General features: G+C 42.4%; 1 protein-coding gene across 1 annotated transcript in view; it reads right to left on the minus strand.

Moving 5' to 3' along the window:
• The window catches only part of Nhsl2 (NHS like 2), a 159,731-nt gene extending 137,785 nt beyond the window's left edge, over positions 1-21,946 (minus strand). The window contains exon 1 of the mRNA XM_048797223.1: positions 21,881-21,946. The gene's annotated coding sequence lies outside the window, so the exon portion shown is untranslated. The remainder of the gene's footprint in view (positions 1-21,880) is intronic.
• Positions 21,947-22,233: the final 287 nt, after the last annotated feature.

The following is a 22,233-nucleotide window of genomic DNA, read 5'->3' on the forward strand; positions in this document are numbered from 1 at the left end:
TTAAAAAAAAAAAAAAAAAAAAAAAAAGAAACCACTCGGATAAACACAGCTCAAGCCCAAACCTTCACCCTCAGAATGCAGTAGTAGACAGTAAGAGGATTTGCTTTTTGGTGTTTTTTATTTTGTTTTGTTTTTGCAGCGCTAGGGACCAAACCAAGAGCTTCATGCATGCTAGGCAAGTGCTCAACTACTGAACTACATTCTCAGCTGAAGGCTTTTTTTTTTTTTTGTACCAGAGATGGAACTCAGGATCTTACACATGCTAGGAAAGCACTATACCACTGAGCTACATCACAGCCATTTTTATTTTGTTATGAGACAGGGTCTTGCTAAATTGCTGAGGCTGGTCTCAAACTTGTGAGCCTTCTGCCTCTGCCTCTCCTGTAGCTGGAATTACAGGTGTACAACACCACACTTCTCAAGGATTTGTTTTTAAGTTGGGTATTGAAGCCCCTGACAGTACAGCTCAGCCCTCCCAGCTGAAGTCCTGAAGCTCAGCCATCTCCTCCCTTGCCCGCCTTCTGCCCTAAGCAGGGTGAGAGCCAAGGTGAGCAGGCACTGGTATTGATCTCACTGCTCTTTCATGGTATTCATTAGACCCTTGTGCAAGCTGACAGTTCTAAGAGTCTAGTACTGGATCCCAAGCCTACTTGGATAGTGTTAGACTCCTTTCCTTGCTTTCGCCAGGATTTTTCCCCAGGAATACTTACTCTCTCCTTGCCCCCTCTACACACACACACACACACACACACACACACGTCTGTCTATGCCATGCCTAAGCTTTCTATACCCAAAGGACCACCCAAGAGCTAGTATTTTCAACCTCACCCCATCCTCAACAGCCTGGTTGACTGAGATTCCAGCATGCCTCCTGCCCAGAAATGACAACTAAAGTCATTAAGAACAAAGTCCTCAGACATTCCTGGCTAATCCAAACAATGCTTGGTCCACATATGACACTGAAGACCTAACCAGGGGCTCAGTTCTACTCCCAATGTCCAGAGAAGTCTAGATATGCCCCTTCTATCTGAGAAGATACAGGCTGAACTTGTTAATCTATGCAGGTTCCTGGCTTTCAAAGTATTTTCCAGTGGCTGAAATAATCCAGGCCCAGATCCTTTTCAAAAGAGACTGTTGTCAGGTGAGATGTACCCACTCTGGTGCCAATAATACCAGCACCTATCATGCCCTTATCAGGTCACCTTGCTACACTAGAAGCTAGTGCTTCTTCCTTTCTCAAACAGGCTTAGGGGTGGAGGATAGGGAGAAGTAGCAATCTGGAGAAGGAGGTCAAGTGGAAGATCAGCTGTCATATTGAGTTGCCACCTATCCCATTTCTCCCAACATTGATGGGTACCAGTAGTCATATAACAGATGTTCGTTGAATAAGTACAAAAATAAGTGCATGAATGAATCCTAAAATATGGGGAGAACACCCTCTAGCTCAAAGAAACCCCAAGCTCTCCTCAAATCTCTGTTAATAACCCAGTTTTCCCATGCTACCTCTTCCTTTGTGTTACCCCCTTTCAGATAAGTGGCATTATGCCATTTTCTCTGAAATGTAAACCAAGATCCTTTGAAACTAAGAACCATGTTTGCAGTCATCCAACAAAGTTGAAAGCATGTGTAAGAAGACCTTAAGTGGCCTCTGGCCCACTATGCATGCAGCTCAAGCAGACCTAATCCCATCTGCCTCAATTGAGAGGTTACCAGGGTGTCATGGACAGACAGACAGATGGCTAACTGGACATGCTGCCAACAGGTTTGCTCATGGGGTTCCTAGCACCCTTCTGGTCTCAATTACTCTAGCAGCAGCAGCAGCAGCAGTGAGCTCAACATACCACACTCCCAAATCCCCCCATTGGGGGTTGGTTGGCAACTCACGAGGTGGCTGTGCACCAGGCTGCACAGGCCAGGCCTCTCTCTGAGCCTGTGTATGTCTGAACACAGAGACTCTGGTGGAGTCACCAAAGCCCATCCATCTTCTTCCTGCTTCAGTTACCCAGACTCTTGGAGGTTCTAGGGGTCTCCCTCCCATCTCCCACTAGATAAGTCTGTGTGGGATACTTCCTGACAAGGTGAAGGTTAAAAATGTCAGACTACGTACCTACTCATTCCAGCCACTTGCCCAGCCGTCCTCTAGATGGTCTGCTCGGGAGCTGGAGGAGGGACCAGGTGAGAGGACAAGGTTGCTAGAGAAAGCTCTGGGCTTCTAATCTTCTAGCTTAGTTAACAGAATTTCCAGACGAAGGCCAGAGGAGGGACGAGCAAAAGAGAGAAGGGAAAAGAGGCAGGACCAAAGCTAACCCCTTCTTTTTTCTTCCTAAACTCAATCCAGATTTGCCTTCTGAGGGCTGCTTGAAACTGATCCCCGCGGCTCTCTGACTCGTCCTCTCTTAAAGTCATAGTATCCACTGTGGGGGTGGGGAGTGAGGAAACTCCCACCTGGTCAAAAGATGTCCTAGAGCAAAAGACTGAGGGAAGGCAATACAAGTGCAAAAACAAAAATATCTCAGAATCAGAGCTGGAAGCTTATTTGAGGTTTCCTCAGAGTAGCTGACATAATATCTCTGCTGGGTGGCTTAGGAGACCCATCAGGACAATTATGGGAATGGAGCCATTTTCTTAGTGCAGATTAGGGACCAAAGCTGAAGGTTCAGGGTGTGTGGGAAGGGAGCACTAGACCAGGAGTCCCAACTCTACCACAGCTCCCAGTGTGACCATGAGTAAACCACATTCCTCCTCTCCTTCTTGGCCACAGTTTCTTTTTTGACACACTGAAAAGACAATCATCACAGCCCTGCCCAGATCCCAGGTTGTTGCAGTCTCCTGTTAGAACAAAAGGCAGTCCCTTGGGGAATTGTGTGGGATCCTAGAGTGCTATCGTGCCTTTGCCACCAGATATTTACCTAGATAAGAGAGGGAACTTCTGCCAGGTTGGGTGGAGGAGGAATCGGGGTGTGAGAATGTGAGTGGGCAGAAGAGAGCCATTTTGCTTGCATGCCAAGAAGGAGGAAGAACAGACTGTCTCCCATGTTCCTCACAAGGTGTTAACAACTCCTTTGGATCTGCCACTTCAGGATGCAGGAAAGAGGTTGTAAGCACATCCCCATCTCCCCCTCACGCTCATATTTCTCAATTTTCTTTTGCAGGAAAACCACGTAGGCCACTGCCCTGGCAGGGCTTGAGACCTGGCTCTGGCCCAGGTGGCATCCCTATAGCTCTTTCTTACTGCAAGCTCCAGCTCCTCCTCCCCTCAAAGCTTAAAGCTGCCAGCCTCCCCTCCACTCCTAGGCTCCTGTTCTTTTTCATCCTGTCTGCAGAGAAGGGGCATGATCTCCAAGTTTCCCCCTCCTTCCTCATTGTCCCCAAAGAGCACCATACAGGCCAGTTTCCTTTTGAGTCCATGGTTCTCAGCTCTATTTCCACATTTGAATCTCCTGAGGAGCACTGAGGATATATTTCTATTCAATTCCCTCCCCAAAGACAGATTCTATTAGTCTGAGGTGACGCTTGGGCACTACCACTTTTGAAGCTCCCTAGGTAATTATAATGCACAGTCAGAGGTGTGGACCACAGCTTTAAGGGTTTGTGTTCTTTATCCCATTAGGGAATCAGGACAGGTGAGATGCAGATAACAGATATGAGGAAGGGTTAGCACTTCCCAAAGGTCCAACAGAAGCCTTGGACTCCATGCATTATTCCCTTAGAATACAATGGCAATGGCTCACACCATAGCACCAGGCACAGTGCTGAAGGCTTTATGTGGACAATCTAACTCCTCATGACCTCCTTAGGAGGAATCATTATTATTTTCATTTTATAGTTGAGGAAACTGAGGCATCATGCCATTAAGCATGGGTCCAAGCATGCATAAATAGTATGTGGCAGAGATGGAATAAGAACTCAGGGATGCAGCTGGCTGGCAACCATTATGCCACATTCCCTCTAGCTGCCAACCATCAAATCTGTTACTGTTATTAGATGCTCCCCTCCCACCTGGAAGGAGCCTCATTCCATACCCCAGATATGGAGATGCACTGGGACTGAAAAAGTGGTGTCACTTTGTGTTCATTCAGGTGTCCTTTGTCCTAAGTGGGTATTTTTGTTGTTGTTGTTGTTTGTTTTTGGTAATGGGGATTGGACCCAGGGGCACTCTATCACTGAGTTATATCCTCAGCCCTTTTGATTTTTTGAGATTTTTTTGAGAGTCTCACTAAGTTCCCCAGTCTGGCATGGAACTTGTGATTCTCCTGCCCCAGCCTCCTGAGTAGCTGGGATTACAGGCATGTGCCACTGTGTCCAGCTAGCTAAGTGAGCCATTTTTATTTTAGGGAGCTGCAATTAAGAGCTAGCACTCATCTTCTAGAGAAGATAGTTGCAATGGTTACAGAATGGAGTCTGTAGTCAGACAGATCTGGATATGTATCCCAGCTCGGCCACTGGCTTTCTGGTGACTGTAGACAAGACTCCCCTCTTGATCAGCCCAGGTCTCCTCTTGTCTCCAGTTCCTGGAGTAGTGAGGGTGAGGTAAGAGTGCAGGGTGAGGTGCCCAGCACAAAGAGGTGCTGGGTCTACATGCTTGCTGTGGACTCCCTTGGCAGTATCAGGCTGCTTATCAACCCTTTCTCAGAAAAATTGCTTTTAATTGCATTAAATAAATTATCTAGGATCACAGAGAAAATTGATTACCATATACTGAAATGTAATTTACAATATAGTCATATTTACTTTTAAAAAATTAATTAATTTGTTCTAATTTGTTATACATGACAGCAGAATGCATTTCGATTCGTAGTACACAAATGGAGTACAATTAATCATTTCTCTGGTTGTACACAAAGTAGAGTCACATCATTCATGTCTTCATATGTGTACCTAAGGAAATGATGTCCATCTCATCCTACCATCTTTCTTACCCCCATTCATATGTATTTTTTGATTAATCCATTCGATAAAACAAAATCTAGCAGTGGGCCTAATGACTACCATAATTTTGAAGTACATAGTGAGGAGCACAAGTGTTTTTTGAGGTGCCTGCACCAACTGTAATGTGATCTGAAAATTGCTGTTGGTGACAGTCACAGACCCTGTTAACAACACTGTCTGATTGCTCTGCAGACAGGTTTGCTGCTTTTTCCTTTGCTCATTAGCTGTGTGATCTGCACACTCCACTTAGCCTCTCTGTGTTTTTCTTCCTATCTGTAAAATACAGATTGCTCTGAGGATGAAATGAGTTAATGAGAAAAGGCAATGTGTTTATAAGTGGATGACATTAGAGATTCTCATTAGGTGTTAGCTCTTAGTATTTATGCACTAAGGTCAATTTCATTTCTATAATAGGTCAGGGCTCAGAGCTCATTTCTCCAAACCCCAGGGCAAAGACCTACCTCCAGCTAAGTTCTCCTAGAACTCAAAAATGTGTCAGACAGGGGACTGGGGTGTAGCTCAGTTGGTCAAGCACTTGTTCAGCATGCTCAAGATCCTGCATTCTGTCCCCAGAACAAATGATTCTGATACCACACATAATACAATACCACGATCCAGGAAATTCATTCATTCTCTCTCCCTCTTCTTCCTGCTCTCTCTCCCCTCTCCCTCTCCTCCTCCCCTTCCCCCAGGGGTGCTCTACCACTGAGCTACATCCTCAGCCCTTTTTATTTTAAAAATATTTTTATTAGGGGCTGGGGTTGTGGCTCAGTGATAGAGCGCTCACCTAGCACGTGTGAGGCACTGGGTTTGATCCTCAGCACCACATAAAAATAAATAAAATAAAGTTTAAAAATATTTTTATTAGCTCACTATAGCTCTATATAATAGTGTGGTTCATTTTGACATAATCACATATGCATGGAATATAACTTGCTCCATTTCATTCTCCAGTACCTCCTTCCTCCCTCCCCTTCTCCCTGCCCCCATTTCCCATCCTCTGCTTTACTGGATTTCCTCCATCTATTTATTGTTTTATGAATTTGTACTTTATAGGTATACATAAAGGTGGAATTCACCATTTACATTCACATGTGCACACAGTCTAATTTGGTCAATTTCATTCTGCTGTTCTTCCCTTTCCCATTGTCCCTTCTCCACCTCAACCCTCCTCATCTCCACTAATCTCCCTTCCATTTCATGGTGTCCCCTCACTTTCCTCCCTTGTTTTTCTCTAGCTTCCACATGTGGAAAAAAAAACATTTAACCTAGACATTTTGAGTCTGGCTTATTTCACTTAGCATGATGTTCTCCATTTCCATCCATTTACTGGCAAATGCCATAATTTTATTCTTCATAGCTGAGTAAAACTCCAGTGTGTATATATATCACATTTTCTTTATCCATTCATCTCCTGATGGGTATCTGGGCTGGTTCCATAACTTGGCTATTGCAAATTGTGCTGTTACAAACATTGATGTGCCTGTATCAATATAGTATGCCGATTTTGGTTCTTTTGGATGAATACTGAGGAGTGGGATAGCTGAGTCATACAGTGGTTCCATTTCTAATCTTTTAAGGAATCTCCATACTGCTTTCCAATGTGGTTGTACTAATTTGCAGTCCCACCAACAATGTATGAGTGTACCTTTTCCCCCACATCCTTGCCAACATTTATTATTATCTATATTATTGATGATTGCCAATCTAACTGGACTGAGATGAAATCTCAATGTAGTTTTGCTTTGCATTTCCCTGATTGCTAGGGATGTTGAAAAATTTTCATATATTTGTTTCCATTTATTTTTTATTTATTGGGTGGGGGTGCCAGGGATTGAATTCAGGGGACTCAACCACTAAGCCGCATCCCTAGACCTCTTTTGTATTTTATTTAGAGACAGGGTCTCTCTGAGTTTCTTGGTGCCTCACCATTGCTGAGGCTGGCTTTGAACTCGTGATCCTCCTACCTCAGCTTCCTGAGCTTCTGGGATTACAGGCATGCATCCTGCACCTGGCATCTGCTGCCATTTATATTTCTCTTTTTGAGAAATGTCTGCTTATTTCTTTGGCCTCTTTATTGATTGGGTTGTCAGTTTTGTTGGTGTTAAGTTTTTTGAGTTCTTTATATATTCTGGATATTAATCTCTGTTGAAGGAATAGCTGGCAAAGATTTTCTCCCATTCTGTAGGCTCTCTTTTCACACTCTTAATCATTTCCTTTGCTGTGCAGAAGCTTTTAAATTTGATGCCATTCCACTTATTGATTCTTGGTTTTATTTCTTGAACTTTAAGGAAGTCAGTTCCTGAGCCACTATGTTATAGAGTTGACCCTATGCTTTCTTCTAATAGTTGCAATGTTTCTGGTCTAATTCCTAGGTCTTTGATCCACTTTGAGTTGACTTTTGTGCAGGGCTAAAGATGGGGATTTAGTTTCATTCTTCTACATGTGGAGATCTAGTTTTCCCAGCACCGTTTTTAAACAGTCTATCTTTTCTCCAACATGTTTCTGGCACCTTTGTCAAGGATCAGATGTATCTGTGTGGGTTTGTCTCTCTGCATCTTCTATTCTATTCCATTGATTTTCATGTTTGTCTTTTTTTCATTTTGAAACAGTCTTGCTAAGCTGCTGACGGTGGCTTTGAACTTGCATTCCTCCTGCCTCAGCCTCTTGAGTCAATCAGATTACAGGCATGCACCACCATGCTTGACTGGGACCTGAGATCTTTAAATATCTCCTTTATAATACTGCTAAGGCCAGGTCTTTCCAGTTCTAGAAACAAGCTTCTTTTCAGGGACAGCCCACCCTTGGGCATCACCTCAGGAGAGCCCCAAGACCTCTTTTGGTAGCCCCATTTGTGGTTCAATTGCTATCTTCCCCCTCAAGTCACCAACAGTTATAACCTCTATTGTAGACCCAGGCTTCCCATTTAAGAGTGGATTTTTCCTCCATTGAGTAAAAGAATAATTTGGAAACCTAAAGTGCACCCTAATTTGTCCCAGTTGTCATGGGTCTTAGAAGGTATTTGGGAGCATCAGGGCCATACCTTAACTGTGCACATGTGGCAACTGAGACTCAGAAAGAGGCAAGGACTTGCCAAAAGCCACATAGCAGTTTCCCGGCAGTATTGGGTCTGGGGCACAAAATTCCTCTCACTCAGGCCTCCTGGGGTGGAGAGAAATCTTCATCATATTTGTCTCCTTCTCCTTCAGTCTTACCATCTGTCAGTTTCATTTTGTCCTAAATATATCACCAGCCCATCAGCCCCTGCCTTGTATTGGGCCGTCTCATGAGCATTGCTGCCATAACCTCTTCACCAGCCTCCTGGATTCAAGTCTTGACTTCTAGTAGAACCATACTAATCTGTGCTTCTACTCTTGTCCCATGCCAAGAATGCCCAACATTCAAAGACAAGCCTACAATTCCTGAGTCCACGTTCCTCACACATCATCCTACTTCACACCCTGCCATGTTACAGAAGAGAGGACAGTTTAGAGAATGGATCTGGTCAAGGTCTGATAGTGAGCAAGAAGTAGAGTTTCAGAGCTGGCAATGTAGCTCAGTGATAGAACACTTGCCTAGCATGTGTAAGGTCCTGGGGTCCATCCCCAGCACCGTGGGTGGGTGGGAGTAGAACTGGGACCAAACCCTAGGTCAAAGGTTCATGGTATCTGATTGCTAAAAGTTTAGTTTGGTGTTATTTCCATTACATCACCCACCTCTCAGAACTACACTCCCAGATCCTATTGTTCCAGGTAACAAGTGGAAATATTGTTTTCATCTGGATCATAATTGCTACTTCCCTTTCAATGTGCTCATTTTGGAAAATCAGACAATTCACCATCTCCTTCTACCACGTCTTCCTAAGGCACCCAAAGCAGGCCTCCAGCATCTGCCAGCCTGATTTCCCTCCTTATCTATTCTAAGCATAGGCGGGCACTGCCTATTCACCAAGGATTTTAACAAATATTTCTTCTGGCATGGGCCACAAACCAATTTGCCAATCTCATGTTTTTGGACTTCCCTGTTAGTTGGAATGTATTAGAATACACTGGGCCATCTTTGCCTTTCTTCTGCTGCCTAAGCACCCAGTATCAAGCTAGACAGAAGAAGGACATTTGGCCTTTGAGGAATAAATGAATGAATGAATAAAATAAATACTGATACTGAAAAGGATAAAGAGAGAAATAAGACAAGGACAGCTGTGCCCTCCAGGAGCTTAAGAGTTTACTTATGAAGACAAGATCTAGAAAGTAGTAATAGAATTATGTGAATGCAGAATCAGGCAGTCATGTTTGACTTTCTTTTCAGGCCAAGCAGTAGCCTAGGGTACTATCCCCAGGCTAGAATGCAAAAAGCAGTAGGGTGCAAGGTATGAAAGCTCAGGTCATAGACTTCAGGCAGTCTGAGGTAGCAAGTAGGATAAAAAAAGTAGGATCAAGTTAAGAGTCAGATTATAAAAGGGCTGGCAGGAGCAGTTGTGAAAATCAGATATGATTTCTAGGAATTAGAGGTGCTAAGCCCTCCGGATGGAATATCTGTGCCTCCTATCTCCCCAAAACCCTGATTTCCAGTGTAATGATATTGGAGGAGGGGCCTTCGGGAAGTGATAAGGTTGTGAAGGTGAAGCGCTAATGATGAGCTTAGTACTCATATATGAAGAGATACCAGAAAGTTGCTTCCCCTCTATAATCTGCCATGCGAAGGTACAATAAGAGGCCACCTGAAAACCAGGAAGCAGGCTCTCATCAGACATGGGATCTATCTTCATCTTGGATTTCTGGCTTCCAGAACTATGAGAAATAACATTTGTTGTTTAAGCCACCCAGGCTATGGTATCTTATTATAGCAGCCCCAACTGACAGAAACACTAATGTAGTGACAGCAAGTTCAGTGAAGTGGAGATCCTGGGAACATTCTTTCAAGCCCAGCCCCAGAGGTTTATTAGAGAATATTTATTGGCCTCACTTGTAGGGAGAGCTCTTCAGGCTACTAACAGTGTCTGGTAGTGCTAAGTGACAGACTCAGAGTTCAAGGCTCTAAGGGCTCAGGACAGTGGAGAGCACTGATTCAGAGGAAGGGGTCAGAATCTATGTTTTTGAAACATGGGAAAGATTCTGAGAGGCAGTTGAGTTTAGGGAAAGAAAAACACAGCTGAGATACAGAGGTAGAGAAATTCTAAGGCATGCTGGAGGCCAGGGAGAAAAAAGGATTCATGGAAGGCATGATTGGTGGGACAGAAGAGAGCCAGGCTAGCAGCTTGGTATGCCAAGTAGTATTGGGGAAGAAGGAAGAAATGAGCTGAAGCAAGGGGTCCATGGAAGGCCTTGATTGTCAGGCTCAAAAGTTTCTAGTCTGTTTTATAGGCAAGAAGGTGTCTCTGAAGGCTTCTGAGTAGAGGAGTTACCTAGTGAAAGTTTAATTGAGGTGTCAGAAGAAGGGAGTTTCCAGTTTCACCTCCATCCCAACTCCCTGAAATACCTTAGATAAGTCATTTAAGTTCCATCTTCAACATGAGTAAGATAAATGGATGCTATAATGAAAACCCCAGGTTTTGAAACAAGATATGCCTGGATTCAAACCTCAACTCATTACTTCCTTGGTGTGTGACCTAGGGCAAATTATCAATGCCTTTGAGTTTTGTTTTTTTAGGGAATAATGTCACCCTCACTGGCTGGTATAGATTCATAGTAAGGGAGGTTTAATGCCCCACCCGACCCTAAAGAGAAATTCTCTTTCTCTGCCCACCCATTTTCCTCTGGAGCCCACATAGCCAGTGACTTTAAGTTGGATTGTGGTAAAAGGAATTGGGGGATAGGCAGGGGAAAGGGACCAGAGATTGGAAGGCAGGACCTAGATGAGAAACATGAGAGAATATGAGCTCTGAGAAAGAAAAGGCAAAACCAGGGCAAAAATGTCTAAGAAACCAATTCCATTTGGAGACTGAGGAGCTAGCAATATCACCACTGCCATGAGCAAGTCATTGGAGGGGTAGAAGTGTAGCTTTAAGTCTTTCTCTCCTCAGTTATATGTATTCACTCACCAAACTTTCACTGAACACCCAAGACATAGCATTCAACTGTGTGTGTGTCTACACACTCTAACCTTTAGAGAACACTGGTGGTCTCCCCTGTCCCTTCACCTTCAGGGAAGACAAGAGCAAAAACATCTAGATCTTTGCTAATCAGTGTGTTCTGGGGACTAATTGTATCACCATGACTTTGAAGCTTGTTAGAAAAAAAAAAAAAAAAAAAAAACTTTAGCCAGATATGTTGATGAGCAAGTTCCAGCTATCTGGGAGCCTGAAGCCGGAGGACTACTTGAGCTCATGAGTTCAAGGCCATTCTGGGCAACATACGAAGATCATATCTCAAGCATGCGCGCGGGCGCACACACACACACACACACACACACACGAAAATGAAAAATTTCAGATTCCCCTCCAGACTTTCTAAAACAGAATCTGCACTTTGCTTCTCAATCTTCAACATGCATGCAAACCATCATATAGAGACCTTATTGTTTATGACACTGGTCCATGGGTCACATATTGAATAACAAGGAACAAGGAGACAAAAAGGGTCATTGTGCTGGGGCTGGAGCTTTAAATAGGCCAAGGGAGGGCTGAGAGTGTAGCTCAGGGATTGAGTGCAGGAAATCCTGGGTTCCATCCCTAGCATGCAAGGGGGGGGGGAGACACACCAAGGGAAACAGAATCAATTATGGTTATGGGGCTCATATTGGGGACCCCTTCTCAAACAGGTGGGGCAGTTAGTTCCAAAATACTTCTTCCTTTGACCCTCCCTCCAGAAAGTTACTTAGCACTGCCTCTGCTCTGGACCAAATGAAGCCTATTGGCCAACACATAACCTAACCAATTCTAGTCAACTTCAGGCAAGGCAAGGAGGCCACATAGTGGTTTGAGTCCAGAGCCCTGACATTTAGCACCTCTTGCTATCAGAGACACAATTAATAGAGGGTGAGAGAGCACTGTGCCCGGTTCATGGTTTCCTTGGGGATATGACAGTAATTTGGGCTAGTGCTGCTGTATGAACTCAAGTGTATATGCATTTTAATGCAGGCATGACAAAATCTGGAACTATATCAGGTAGTAAGATTATGAATGGTTTTTATTTTCTTCTTTATATTTTTTCTGTTTTTTTCCCCACAATTAAACTGAATTTCTATAAAAATCTGTAAATATTAGCTGGGTGCAGTGGTACATGCCTGCAATCCCAACTACTCAGGAGGCTAAGGCAGGAGTATCACAAGTTCCAGGCCAGCCTGGGAAACCTAGTGATCTCTTGTCTCCAAATAAGAAATAAAAGGGGGGTGCTGGGGTTGTGGCTCAGTGGTAGAGTGCTTGTCTAGCATGTGCAAGGCCCTGAGTTTGATCCTCAGCACCACATAAAAATGAATAAATAAAATAAAGATATAAAAAATAAAAGAAAAAGAAATTAAAAGGGCTGAGGATGTAGCACAGTGGTAGAGCACTCCTGGGCTCAATCTGACCCAACACTGCAAAACTAAATAAAGAGATCTGTAAATAACAAAGTCCATTTTGAAACACAAATTAGTACAAAAATCATGGCCAAACACAATTGATGACTTTTCATTTATTCTATGGGGATTTGAGGGAGATTTTTTTTTGGGGGGGTATTGAGGATTGAACTCAGGGGCACTCAACCACTGAGCCACATCTCCAGTCCTATTTTGTATTTTATTTAGAGACAGGGTCTCATTGAGTTGTTTAGCGCCTCGTCATTGCTGAGGCTGCCTTTGAACTCGTGATCCTCCTGTCTCTGCCTTCCAAACCACTGGGATTATAGGTGTGTGCTACCACACATGGCTGAGGGAAACTTCTAAGATGAAAGGATGAGCAAGGGGATACAGAATAGGTACCCAAGATGACCAAACTTTCATTCTGAAGATTAGCTGAGTCAAACAAGAGATGATCCATCCTGAGTCTCTTGGACTGTAAAGCTACCCAACATTGGTCAGGCCTTAGCCTTGGTAACAGGGTGCATTCCTGGAAGGATAAAATTTTAGAACTATAATAATCTGAGATATTACAGAGCCAACCCTACCCTTTCCTTCTCATAGAAGGGAACTGAGACCTCAGTGAGTACAATGGATGCCAATGGAGTACTGTGAGCTTTTATCCATATTGTACCCCTTGCCTGTATCACCCTTTATCTGGCCCTGGTCTGCCCAGCTAATGTCGGTTTCATCATATAATATTGTAAGTTAGATGCTCTACTCTGTGCCCTCAAAACACTCAGTGCATTTCTCCATCATCATTCAACAAATTACTGATCACCTACTATGTGTCAGGCACTGTTCCAGGCCCTCAGAATGTGTTGGTTACTAAAAATCTCTGCCTTGGTATATGGTGGTGAAATCACTGCATCTATTCATTCATCAAATATTTATGGATCACCTAGGTGTGCAGTCCTGTGTCAGGAATAAGCTGTTTTATGGCCAGGGTAATTGTTCACAGGTTTAGCTTCCTTCCTTCCCTCCACCATGATGAATGGGCACAGTGGATGTTTTCTGAATGAATTAATAATGAAATGAGCAAGTTCACACAGAAATCTCAAGACAGAGATGGCACTGAGAATTTGGTCTCCCCACAGGTAGAGCCCTTTCTCCTGCCTGCATTAAAGTCATCTCAAATCTTTGTCACCTCCATCACCTGAGGTGAGAGGTCAGAGGGGAGATAATCAAGAGCTGGGTTTTCTGGGAAGATGCATTTTGGAAAGGGGTGACCCTCCCTGATAGGGTGAGGACCTTCTGGGGAGAGTGGAGAGGCCTCAAACTTCAGGCATCCTTGCTCAAAATCTAGGGGCAAGAAAGAACAAACACTCTCTAGTAGAGACCCTAATGGCCTTATCACTATGAGCAAGGAAGTACATTTTCATTTTTGTGTTAAAACAAAGCAACCAGTGGGATTACTAATACATGCTCCCTACCCCAACCCCCACCCCATCTGTCTGTCCCTCTGAACCAGACACAGCTCTGGCCTTTGTCAGCTGGAGCAGCCCGCCTGGCACCCCACAGTTGCACTCCAGCGCCCTCTGCTGCCTTACATTGGGATGGCGTTTTCACTGTGTGCTGTGGGCGTGGGAGGATAGCGGGCGGGGGCCGAGCTGTTTCCAAGCTGCCTCCTGTTCCGGAGGTGCTGAGGGATGGTGACTCATCGCGCCGGCTGCGCCTGAACCGTCCACCCCCGTTGGCTCACCGCCTCCAAGCACACGCCTGGTGACGCGCCAATACGCGCAGAACTGCTCTACACACGAAAAGCAGCCTGGAAGGCGGTGGGGCGGGGAGCGGATGGGGGGAGGGACTGACCCCTACGGATGGATAGCCGTGAGTGCAGTAGCACCTACTCCGTCAACCCGTGCTCTGCCCCTATCAGAACCTTGGCATCCTGCGAACTTCCGGTGTTAGAAACCCAGCTCACCTCCACTGTCACATTAACCTGGAATAGGCATGGTTTTATTACTCCACCTAACAGAGGGGAAATCTGAGGGCAAGAAAAAGGTGCGGCAAGGGTCAGGATCAAGTCACCTGTGACTCCAAAGTCCAAGGTGAACTTTCCACAGCATCAAGTTGCATTGTCTTCTGAATCCTTGCCAATGCGCGCGTACACACACACACACACACACACACACACACGAAGGGCAGATGAAACCACATCATTGAGGACCTTTTAGTCAAACATTATAATAAATATTTAACATTTAAAATATTTTAGCTGCAGATGGACATAATACCTTTATTTTATTTTATTATGTGGTGCTTAGGATTGAACACAGTGCCGCACACATGCTAGGCAAGCAATCCACCACTGGGCTACAATCCAAGCCCCAAATATATATATACACACATACATACATACACATACACACACACACATACATACATACTGGGGATTGATCAAGGGCACTTGACCACTGAGCCACATCCCTAGCCCTATTTTATTTAGACACAGGGTCTCACTGAATTGCTTATTGCCTCGCCATTGCTTTGTTCATTGGCTTTGAACTCGCAACACTCCTGTCTCAGCCTCCCAAGCTACTGGGATTACAGGCGTGCACCACCACACTCCACAATATATAATATTTTTTAATAATTTTTATTTGTTTTAATTAGTTACACATGACAGTTCAATGATCTTGACATATCATACATTTGAATCATATGGGATATGATTTCTCATTTTTCTGAGTGTACAGGTTGCAGAATCACATTGGTCATGCAGTCACGTATATACACACAGCAATAATAATGTCTATTTTATCCTGCTGTCCTTCCTTTCACGCCTTCCCCTCCCCTCCCCTCCCATCACTTCTCTCTACCCAATCTAATATATAACATTTTTAAAAGAAAAGAATAGGGGCTGGGGTTGTGGCTCAGCAGTAGAGCATTCACCTCCCATATGCGAGACCCTGGGTTCAATCCTCAGCATCACATAAAAACAAATAAATGAAATAGAGGTACTGTGTCCAACTACAACTAAAAAATAAACAAAAAGGAGAAGAATAGCTGTAAATGGCATTTAAGAAGAAAGTCAGGAAGGCATTAGCTTCAATTCTATAAATGTTTCACATTATGGAGCAGAGGACAGTGATGGGAGCTGGGAAATAGGAAGATGCACCAAGGAAAGCAGATTGGAGGAGCAGAGCCTGAGGAAGCCCTGTAACCACAGTAGAATCTAAATTAATCAGGAAGATGAACAAAAAAGGGAACACAGATCGGAGGCAGGAATGACTTAATGATAGGGGAAAAGTGAAGCTAGTAAAACTCATGTAGCACTTTGTGCTTCTCCTTGGGCATTTTCCAAAATCAGGTTTGCTTCCTATGTAAGTAATGTTCTGTTTACCTTGTTTGATGGTAAGATATAATAGAGTGGTACCTATAGCTCAGGCCCTATCTCTGCTTGGGAGACGATGGCCTTGTGGGAGGAGAATACAGATATCTAAGGGCAGTGTTCACCCTGTCAGCTGAATGCATATAGGTGAGGGCAGAGTTGCCTGCCCAGACAATATCCACACATGTCCAAGAATCCTTAAACCAATCTCATCTTCCCCCTTGGGAAGATTGTTGGGCTCCAGCTAACCTCCAAGGCTGACTTCACAGTATTGAATGTCTTTCTGGACTTATGGTTTGCTGGAGCACCCAAGTGGGAATGTTGAATGGCTCTTGCAGATCCACCCTGAGGCCACACATCAAGATCTGTGCAACTGGCTGTGAGTATCTACTGTCAACTGCACTGCTGAAAATACACACTGCTGGACAGACAGCATGGCCCTTATAGTGATAGAATGAAGTTGGATAAGGGTAACCTACCCAGGCATCAGCACCCAGGCTGGGACAAGAACTCCACAGAATTGGTAAGTGTTATATGGACAGTGGATTTAAAAGTAACCAAATCTACCTTGGAACTCATGCTTTGGTCTATGCAGAAAGAATATCAGGTCCAACAGGTTCAGCTACCAAGTCAGCTCATCTTTTTCTATAGAGATGAATGCAATGAATGAGTGTACCCTGCCAGAGCTGGATTATTCACAGTTCTTCAGGACCCAGACCCATAAACATCAACATGCATCAGGGGCCAATCCAATTCTGGATACTTCCCATTCTCCACCATACATCATGACTTGCTGTCATCCTTGGCTCTCTCCATAGAAAAATGCCACCCCACTGTCTCCTGATGTTGTCACCTGCTGCTAATCTACTTCATTAACATTTTTTATTTGTTTCTGATCAGGAAACGGAGGCATTGTCCCTACTTTGGGAATACCACTGAGCATATACTGAGTATCCAGAACCTGTGTTTGTTTACAATAAATATTGACCTTTGGAATCTGAAGTGCAGGCTTTCACAAATACAGACATAAAAGTGCTTGCTTGTGGGGGTAGGTTTCAGGTGGCTGGGTTATGTGGGTTCTTTAGCTGTGGACAACTTTCATGTAGGCCCCAACGGTGTTTGAGAAGGAGAAAATGTTGCGTGGAGAAAGGAGAAAAGATGTTGATTTTCCTTAATAATTAAACTCATTGCCATTCCAGTCAAATCTCCACAGGAATTTTTGTGTTGAACCTGACTACCTGATTCTAAAATCCATTTGAAAGAGAATACACATGAGAAGGGCTAAAACAAATTTTTGGAAAAAAATGGTAATGAAGTATGACTTATCATACAAAGTATCAAATCTATAGTAATTAATAGGCTGTGGTATTGAACCAGATGTAGACAAGTAAATGAGTGAAAGAGAACAGAGTCCTTAAACCAACTCAAGTAAAGATATTAAATAAACAAAAAAGTGGCATCTATAAGCCAGTAGCAAAAGGATGGAATAGGCAATAAGTAGTGTTGAAAAATCTGGCTTTCTATGTGGAAAAATTAAATTAGATCATTAATATTGACAAAACTCTAGTAACACACACAAATTACTAATATCAGGGATGAAGTGAATAACCCTATAGACCCTTCTCCTTCAAATGGAGAATAGAGAATACTACAAGCAACTCTACACACTTTGACAACTTTGATGAAATGAATCAACTGCTTGAAAAGCAAATTCCCCAAATCTAACTAATAAGAAATAGTTTGAAGTCCTATAGCTATTAAGAAAAATGAATTCATAATTTAAAAAGTCCCCCAAAAGAAGTCACCAGGTCCATGTAGTTTCACTGGAGAATTTTATCAAGTGTTTAAATAATTCTACATTAATTCTATATAATTGATATAATCCATCTTATTAACAGACTAAAGAAACAACACATGATCATATAATTTAATGCAGAAAAGTATTTGATCAAAGCCAACATCATTATTACAAATTAAAAAATATCTCTTATTCTGAGAGCCTACAGAATGGGAGAAAATCCTGGCCAGCTATTCCTCTGATAGGGGATTAATATCCAGAAAATACAAAGAAAAAAACTTAATACCAAAGAGCAAACAATCCAATAAACAAGTGGGCCAAAAACTAAATAGAAACTTCTCAAAAGAAGGATCTCACATGGCCAACAAAATGTTCAACATCTCTAGCATTCAGGGAAATGCAAATCAAAACTACAATAAGATTTCATCTCACTCCAGTTAGAATGACAATGACTAAGAATATGAACAACAATAAATGCTAGCAAGGTTGTGGGGGAAAGGTACACTTGTACATTGTTGTTGGGACTGCAACAACCACTCTGGAAATCAGTATAGAGATTCCTCAAAAAACCAAAAGCTGAGAATGTTTTCTCTAATACATGGATGCTAATTCACAATAAGGGGGGTGGCTAAGGAACTAGAGTACTTTGGATAAGGCAGAGGGAGGGGAGGGGGTATGGAAGTAGGAAGGATAGTAGAATGAATCAGACATTAATACCCTATGTGCATATATGACTACACGACCTTCACTGAAGGCTACATCATGTACATCATAATCCTACATCATGTACAACCAGAAGAATGAGAAGTTATACTCCATTTATGTATGATGTGTCAGAATGCATTCTAATGTCATGTATAACTAATTAGAACAAATAAAAAACTAGGGATGGAACCTCCATATAACCTAGCTATTCCACTCTTTGGTATTTTCCCCAAAGATCTAAAATCAGCATACTAATAGTGACACAGTCCTTTCAATGTTTATAGCAGCACAATTCAAAGTAGCTAAATTGTGAAATCAATGCAGATGCCCATCAATAGATGAATGAATTAAGAAATGTGTGTGTGTGCACGCATGTGTGTATGTGTGTGTGTGTGTGTATGCACAGATAGATGGATCGGTAGATAGATAGTAGGGAGTTCTACTCTGCCATAAAAAATGAAATTATGGTATTTGTCAGTAAATGGATGGAAATGAAGAATAATTGAATAAATGAAGAATAAGTGAAATAAGCCAAAGTCAGAAACTCAAATGTCAAATGTTTTGTTCTCATATGCAGAAGCTGGTATAAAATAAAGGAAAGGAGGGGGGACGGATAGGATAAGATAAAGAACCAATCAAACATAAGTTAATAGACAAGCAAAGAAAGTCTAGTAGAGTAGAAGGAAAATGGGAGAGGGGAGGGCAGACAGTAGGAAAATGGGGAGGGAAAAGTGGGGGATCATGAATTGAAATCCATTTCCATACTTGTATGAGTTTGTCAGGATAAACCTAAATACTATGTGTACTATAAAGCTCTAATAAAAATTAAAGTTAAACAAAACGTAATACCTCTGAGAAATAAAAAAATAAGGGAACTTCTTCAATCTGAAGTCTAGAGCTAGGCATACAACAGACATTATACCTGACAGTCAAAAACCCATTTATAAAAGGAAAGCTGACAAATGGGATTTCATCAAAGTTAAAAACTTTTTCCTCTGTGAAAAACCCTGTAAAGAGGATTTTAAAAAAGCTAGAAACATGCAAATCATGTCTGACAAAGAATTCAGAATGTATAAAGAATTATAAAACTCAACAGTTAAAAATTCAAACAACCTAACTAGAAAATGGGCTAAAGACAGACATTCACTGAAGGCTGTATGGATGGCAAAAAAGTCCATGAAAAGATGATCAACATCACTAACCATTAAGGAAACACAACTAAAATCACAATAAGGTATCACTACACATCTATCAGAAAGGCTAATATTTTTTTTTAAATTGACAGCACTGAATGCTGATGAGGATGTTGAGAAATTAGATCCCACATATATTGCTGGTGGGATTATAAAATGGTACAGCCATTCTGGAAAACAGTTTGGTGGTTTCTTTGAAAACTAAGCATGCAAGTACCATATGACCCAACAATTGTACTCTTGGGCATTTATCCCAAAGAAATGAAAATTTATGTCCACATAAAAATCCATTAGGTGAATGTTCATAGCAGCTTTATTTGTAACAGCTAAAAATAGGAAACAATACAGATGCCCTTCAATGAGTAAATGGATAAACTATCTGTGATATATATCCATGGCAGGAAAAACTACTCAGAAATACAGTGGAACAGAATATTAAACAAACAAACAAACAAATGGAGCAGAGTATTGACATGCATAACAACATGGATGAATCTCCAGATAATTAAGCTGACTGAAATATCCCTAATGGTTCCATACATAACCTTGTTGAAATGATCTAATTTTAGAAATAGAGATCAGATTAGTAGTTGTTAGGAGTTAAGTAGGAGGTTGAGTGGGAGTGGCTATGAAAGAGCAACTTGAGGGATTCTGTAATAAATGGAAATGTTCCAGATCTTGACTGTGATAGGGTCATCATCTTGCTTGTATACTATACTATAATTTTGCAAGAGGTTACCATTGAGAAAAACTGGGTAAAAGGCACACATGAAGATATATTGTTTCTCCTTTAAGGGGCTGAGGATCAATCTCAGGGCCTCATGCATTCTAGACAAATGCTCTACCACTGAGCTACATTCCAAGTCCCTCTCTGTATTATGTCTTAAACAGCATGTGAATCTATAATGATTGCAAAATAAAATGTTTAATTACTCTGGAAAAAATGACTTAGATCCACATGTCCTAACATGTGAAGGTCCTCAAGACATATTGTTAAGTGAAAAAGCAAGTTGAACGTAATTTAGTGCAATACCATTTGTTTTTAAGTAGTCACATAAGACCAACCTATGTATACACAGAAAAAAAGTTGGAAGAGGGTAGGCAATCTACACTGAAATCAGCAGTTACTTCTGGGGAGAAAAATAGGGCAGGGAAGTTTTTTGTTTTTTTTTTTTGGTATCAGAGATTGAACACCCAGGGTGCTTTTCCACTGAGCTATGTCACAGCTTTTTTAAGTTTTTAAATTTTGAGACAGGGTCTTGTTAAGTTGCTTAGTACCTCAACTAAGTTGCTGAGGCTGGCCTCAAACTTTCAATCCTTCTGCCTTAGCCTCCCAATTTGCTGGGATCATAGGAATGTGCCACTGGGCCTGGCCAGGGAAAGGATTTTAATGGTAGCTGGATTCTTTGATTTTTTTCACAAGGAGAATATATTTATATGTCACTTGTATCATAAAAATAATATCTTGGACATGACTACAGTGTTCTATGACTTTGAATCTGTTTTGTTTATCTGTATTTGATCTATCCCTCTCTTACCAATACTGTGGCCAGGGGACCCAGGTCTCAGTTCCCCTGCCATTAACCTGAAGGAAATGGCTCCTGAGCCTCCTAATTTGGAAAGAAGCCCACTCATATGCAGGGTTATCTTTGAGGTACAGAAGTACCACTTGCAAGGGCCAAGGCCCCCATGACTGTGAATCTGCCCACTGCTGCTGCTAACAACTTAAATAATACACAAAGCTCAGTGTGTGCCAACTAATGGAACATCAGGTGCTGTAAGGCTTGATTTGATAAACTGTCATGCAAATTTCAATACTTGGGCAGCAAAGGCTTCCGCACCCTCAGGCTTGCAAACATGGTGGCATTGAGCCTGTTTGGAGGAAACTGAGAATAGCAGGCATGAATAAGAACTGGACACCTATACTCAGCTGTGATTGGCTGAGAGTAGATTCATTTTGGGGTGGCCCCAGAGAGTGCATCCTTCCAATTATTTATTCATTCACCATTTATTGAACACCCATATGTGTCAGGTTTTGTTCTAGGAATTGGCAACAGTAGTGAACAGAACAAAATCTTTGCCCTCATGGAGTTTCAGTTCTAGCAGGTGACAGGTAAGAAAAACAAATCAATTATCTGTAAGGTAGTATTAACTGCTATGAAGAAAAACAGCTTGGAAGGAGGAAATGTGGTATTGGGGGTTGAGGACTGGAATTTTAGAAATGGTGGCCACGGAAGGCCTGACTTAGAAAGTAATATTTCAGTGAAATCTGAAAGAAGTGAAGGAACCAGCTATGAAGATATCCTTTTGTTTTAGACATTTTTCATTTGCCCCTCCAGATTTTTCTACCCTTCTCCACCCAAATTTGTGCCCTGGTAGGCTGACCTGTGCGGGCTGCATCAACAGATTCCCTTGCCCTCCTGTTGTGGGTTAGGTTTGACCAATGCGAGGCACCTAAAAGGAGATGAGAAAGAAAATAAAAGCATGATTAGGGCATTTCTTCATCGGCTCCTTGTGTTCAGGGTCATCATAGATTAGTTGCATCCTTATGCCAAAGACCACAACTCCTGTGGGGGAAGTTCTTTCTATACAGCAGCCCTTTCCCAATTGCAATGTTCACTCCCTCCCAGAATCCTGTCTGATACACTAGGGGAGGCATTCCAGGCAGTGGGCAAGTACAATGCACATGGCAAACTTAAAGACTGGCCAGGAGGTTAGTGTGGCTAGAAATCTGTAGG

The sequence above is a fragment of the Marmota marmota genome, unplaced genomic scaffold (assembly GCF_001458135.2).
Source record: "Marmota marmota marmota unplaced genomic scaffold, marMar, whole genome shotgun sequence".
NCBI classification, from domain to species: domain Eukaryota; kingdom Metazoa; phylum Chordata; class Mammalia; order Rodentia; family Sciuridae; genus Marmota; species Marmota marmota.